This window comes from Pseudonaja textilis, chromosome 3 (assembly GCF_049901715.1).
Source record: "Pseudonaja textilis isolate UNSWEBS1 chromosome 3, rPseTex1.2, whole genome shotgun sequence".
In the NCBI taxonomy this organism is placed as follows: Eukaryota; Metazoa; Chordata; class Lepidosauria; order Squamata; family Elapidae; genus Pseudonaja; species Pseudonaja textilis.
The window spans coordinates 20879200-20884980 of record NC_141992.1 but is presented as its reverse complement, the minus strand read 5'-3'; the positions used below and the strand labels follow the sequence as shown (position 1 = coordinate 20884980).

The window sequence follows — 5781 nt, the reverse complement described above, 5'->3', positions numbered from 1 at the left end:
AAGGGTGGACTCGGATGGAAACAACAAACACTTGAGGCTGCAAGACAAGTTATTCAAGAGGCTTGTGGGAAGGTATTCGGGCTTTTCCCTGTTCCTCTTCCTCATCGTTGTTGTTCTCGACTGCAGGCAATTTCAGTGGTACTTCTTTGATTCTAAACTTAGCTCAGCTGCTCCCAATTTGGCACTTTCCATGTCTTGTGGAGTGCAATTTTGCGCAGATAGAGGTTTTAATTCAATAGATCTGGAGGTTCTAAGGTGGAGAAAGAAAGCTCCAGCTAAGTCTGTACTGACAGTGAGACCTTAAATGAGGCAATTCCTAAAACCTGAAACAAAATATTGTTGTAAATAAAGAGGATGCTGGAGGCAGATATCACATTTTGCAGTGTGCCAGCTTTACATATCCTTATTTTTTAATTAACAGGATTCAATAAAAAATAAATAAAAGCAGAGGAGTGGGCAGTAAATCTGAGAGGCACCAAGAGAAATGAATAGCTCCCCCTGCAAAACAAATAGAACATAAGTTGCAATGAGCAATCTAGCTGTAATATCTGCTAATAATGAAATAATGTGGAAAAATATCCAAAATATCAACCATTCTTTCTTTTGCTCAGGTTCACTTTTCATATGAAAAAAAAACTGAGCCTCCAAAGTGACCTGTGCCTTTTGATTTGTTTATTTGCTGCTGTCATAACATCTTTATTATTTTTTACAGTTACTTATCTACATCACATTGTCTGGGACTAATGTCCTCAGGCTAATTGACTATCATAGTTAAGAAAAACAGCAATCCAATCCAAATAGAGCAAAGCAAACCACATGATCTGGAACAAGGGATGGGGAGAGGATTCATTATTTGTCATTATTTGTTTCATTATTATTTTCATTTAAATAGTTTAAACACAGACAACTCGGGAAGCAATTACCTAATTTACCAGACATTCTGGAGATCCTGAAGACCCTAGGATGGAGGGTAAAGCTCAGTGGTGGGATTCAAATATTTTTACCACTGGTTTGGTGCCCGTGACTTGGTGGGCATGGCTCAGTGGGCATGCATGCATGTGGCAAATGCACACTTTGTGCAGGCACAGGGGTGTTCTATCTCACCTCCTGCAAGCCTGCAAGATCCCAGTCGCTTCAGCAGCTGCTGCGCAGCACTCTTCTGTGCTGCACAAAGCAGCTGCGCTTCAAATTCAGCAGATAAAGGTGAATGGGCAGGTGGGTGGACCTGGGCAGGTGGGTGGGCCCAACAGCAGAGCAGCAGAGAGAATTGGTTCAGTCTCTGCTGCTCATTGCTGCTTCCGGCTCTGCAGAACCAGACCGAACCGGTAGAATACCACCACTGGTAAAGCTGTATTCTATGGTTCTCTCGTTGCCTATTGTCTCAAGAAGATGGAGAAAAGATTGCTTATAGATCTCTTTGATCTAGATCATGGCAACACTGACCACTCTGATTGAGATGGTGCAGTCACAGGCTCTCCATTGTCCATCTGAAGGGGTCAGATATGGAACTGCAGGTTGGCTGAGAGGTCCATCTGTGGATCAGAATTGAAAACAAGATCACTCCGTATATATTTTTTGCCCGTAGCAAGATCTGATTCTAATGGTCTGCATACATCTTTTTTTTTGTTAGTTATATATTTATTAAATGTTTATCTTGCATTTCTTCTGGGCACAGTATAATTTCAGACAATTTTATTCCCACAACATTACTCTTATGGGATAGGTTTCTCTAAAATGAGTATGATTATCCCGGAGATCATCCACAAAAATTTCATGGCTAGGAGAAGATTTGAACTCTAAGCCTCTCCAATCTTAGGCCAACATTTTTACACTGAGTTGACTTTGCAGATCTTACACCATGGTAGCAATATCAATAGCACTTAGACTTATATACCGCTTCATAGTGCTTAGCCCTCTCTAAGCGGTTTACAGAGTCAGCATATTGCCCCCCAACAATCTGGGTCCTCATTTTACCCACCTCAGAAGGGTGGAAGGCTGAGTCAACCTTGAGCCTGGTGAGATTTGAACTGCCAAATTTCAGGTAGCTGGCAATCAGCAGAACAAGCCTGTAGTACTGCACTTTAACCATTGTGCCACCACAGCTCAATAGATAGATGTTAGTGATTAAATAATGTTGTAATATTTTACCCAACTGCAGTTATTATGTAGAAAGAAACAACTGACAGAAGCTGTTTGACGCATCCATTCTGTACATGTTGGGGATTCCTTCAGAATTTAAGGGAAATGGGTAATTGGAAGATTTATTGTGGTAACTGCAATTTGTAATAATTTTCATCTAGATTCTTTGCACAGACTTTTGCCAGGGAATTCTGACGCTTCCCTGACATTATGAGTATAGAATTATATGTCTTCAATTAGCAGCATTTCATAAATATCTGATGGGCACACCCAAATCAGATTACAACTGAGTCATATAAACTAACAATACCCAATTCTAAACTAGCTTGCACCTTCAAGCAGGCACATTTTTAAACAAGTCTCTTAAGCTTTGTAGATATCAAACCATTGGTAACATTTGACTATAACTTAAAATGAGAAGACTGTGTAGAAAAACATTTCCTGAGAATTTCATTTTTGTATAATAAAAGGTGTGTGCCTGAAACATATATTTATGATAATAATAGTAATTATAATTTATGAAGTTTATATGCCACTTAATACCCAGCAACTGTACTAAAAATCAATTGAAATGAAAATTGTTCTCAACACTGACAATTTTGCTGAAAATTTGCCTTAATACCCTGAACAAAAGTTGTTTCAAACAGAAGAAATAAAACAATTGCTTAAAGTAGGTGGGAATGAATAAATTACACAAGCAGAGATCTGGTTGCAAAGCCAATTCAGGAAATTAATAGCATTTGGCACATAACATCCCAGACTTAAAATTGTTGACAAGAAGGGCAAAAAAGTCTGTATAGTGGCTGTAGCAGTGGACTGGATAGTGGGCTGGAGACAGCAGAAGAGAAGAGAAAGAACTGGAGAAGATAACAAAATACAAAGAGCTACAAATAGAAAGAAAATGACTATGGCAAAGATAAGTAAGGGTAGTACCAATAGTAAAAGGGACCTTGGGTGCAATCCTGGAACAATTGGAGCACCACTTGAATACCCTCGGAATTGACAAATTCACCATCAGTCAATTGCAAAAGGCAGCTTTACTTGGAATAGGAAGCTTTCAAGAAGAGACTGGACTGCCATTTGTCAGAAATAGTGTAGGGTCTCCTGTGTGGGTGAGGGGTTTGGACTAGATGGCCTACAAGGTCCCTTCCAACTCTGTTATTTTCTTTTCTGATATCTATAATACCTTCAAACATCCAGATCTGTCTGTCCCAGATTCTTGGAAAGGACTTGATAGGTGGACAAAAATGCTAAACCCAGCCTGTGGGTTTAGCATTTTTAACCATATAATTATTATAACAATAACAATAACAACAACAACAACAACAACAACAACAATAATAATAATAATAATACTGATAACTGTTCCAGTTGTTAATAACATGCAAAGACACATTTTCAAAATTTGAAGATTGTTGTTTCTAGAAAATTTATAACAGGCTTAGAAACTTACTTTCTAGGCTATTTGGGGGGGAAAACTGTGTAAAAACTTCATTCATTTCGATGTGCTGGTTCTTTTTCTGTTTCAGACACTGATAGTCATTGGGGATCATGGAAGGAAATGGCACCAGGCCTGGAACAGATGGTCTGTAGTGCCATCCTATGGTAAGCACATTCAGGAAAACACGTGAATTAGATATTGCTGTGCTCCTAGGATAGCATCATTTCAAAATGAAGGGGAAAGAGAAATACTCCTTGGAATGTGTGTGTGCATGTACGTGTGTGTGTGTGTGTACTGTATGCAAGCTTGCCTACATCTGTAACTTCAAGACAATAAAGTAAAATAAAGCAAAATCCTCTCCTTGCCAAACTATTTTTGAGAAACTTTTCTTTTTTGGGCAAAGTCGTTGTGCAACCCCTACTCTCTTTCTGCAACAGGTGCAGATTAAGAGGGTTGTAAACTGTGCAGTATGTGCATTGAGGGATTGTACAACTCAGCCATAAAAATTTAAGTTCAATTGCATTAGACAGCTCTCTAGTGGCAAGACAGCCTCCGTTGTGCAAACCTTCCAGATCTTAATCTGTCAGGTTTTGATGAAAGCATACTGTGAGACGTGTGTGTGTGTGTGCATGCACACACATTGTATATACATACACACATAGACGTGTGTGTGCGTATCACTACAGGGTTGTTGCATAGGGTGTGTTCTTCTGTGCTAATTCTCAGGAGATTATGTCAGATTTTCCCTATTTATAATTAGCAATATAAATAATGAGGCAATAGTACATGCCAGGCAAATTACATTGCTAGGCTATTAATGACTTACTTCATGATATTATTGTGAAATGCGTCCTTAAAATAATAATTTAGAAATGAAGATAGGAGGCCAGTGATGTAATCGGTGGAGCTTCTGTTATGCTTTGATACTGGGGCAGAATACTTAGAATATTCCTGTAGCACTCAGCATAGTCACTTGGTTTCATAAGAGCAGAGAGACACCCAGAAGTGCAATTCTGGGGAATCAGAGTCACCTAGTCTGGGCTCTACATGCAAAGAAAAAGCAAAACCAGGAGAAAAAGGGAACCTCAAGGCAGGGTCATTACAAGAACATGTCAGAGTTAGCATCTTAAGGCACATTATATCCTGCAAGATTGGGCGGGGCGGGGGGCAGTTAAAACCCTCCATAAATTAAAAATAGCTTGTTCAGCAATGGTGCTGTGAACTGGAAGGGGAGCAGAATGATGACAAGGAGGAGAAAGATGACAACCTCCAAACAGAAGTTGATTAGACGAACATTATAAAACTTAATAGCAACTAATAAAGGAGAATGTGTATAGCTCAGGGTTGAAATAAGGGGTTCTTAGTGCTCTCTGAGCTTGCGTGTTTTCTTGCAGATGTCTCATTACCCAAATTAGGTAACATCCTCAGTGCTTGTAAGGAGTGCCGTTTGCTGTCCATTTATATTCTGTTCGCTTGCCTGGTCAGTCTTGGTGAGGGTGATGTTAGAGATTCTTTGGTTGGGCTGTTTGTTGTTGGCTTTTTCGGCAGTTTTCTTGATCAGGGTATTGTTTATTTGATGGTAGGTCTGATGTTAATCTTGGAGTTAATCTAAGGAGAGATTTAACCTGGAAATAAGGAGAAACTTTCTGACAGTGAGAACAATCAACCAATGGAATAGCTTGCCTTCAGAAGTTGTGGGAGCGCCATCACTTGAAACTTTCAAGAAGAGATTGGACTGCCATTTGTCAGAAATGGTGTAGGGTCTCCTGCGGGTGGGGGTGGACTAGAAGACCTGCAAGGGCCCTTCCAACTCTGTTAATCTGTTAAATCTGCTAAATCTGATCTGGGTGCTGATTGCTGATGGAGAGTTGCTTGGTATTTTCCCCCTTCTTTTTGGCTGGCTGATTGTCTTTTTTTGCATGGTCAATAGATGTTGTTGATGCCTGTGTGTCTACTGATGGCTAATTTGTCAGAATGCCAGGCTTCTAGAAAATCCCTAGCATTTTGGGACTTGGCTTGATCTAGGATAGTCACATTTTTCCAATTGAAACTGTGGTTAATTGGAACTGTCCTACTCAATTGGGACTCAATCTGTACTTTCCGCAGGCTAACAAGTAGTGGAAGAAGGTGCTATCCATTCCTCATAGGGCTTTTACAGTGTTGAATTATCTATTAAACCATGTATAGCCTGCATCCATTAT

General features: G+C 39.7%; 1 long non-coding RNA gene across 1 annotated transcript; it reads right to left on the bottom strand.

Annotated features, from left to right (window-relative positions):
* Positions 1–449: 449 nt before the first annotated feature.
* On the bottom strand, positions 450–3806 carry LOC148126024 (uncharacterized). The gene is made up of 3 exons (XR_015742545.1): positions 3593–3806; positions 1444–1532; positions 450–498 (listed from the first exon to the last, which is right to left on the bottom strand). It is a non-coding gene; the product is annotated as an uncharacterized LOC148126024 (long non-coding RNA).
* Between the last annotated feature and the right edge of the window lie 1975 nt (positions 3807–5781).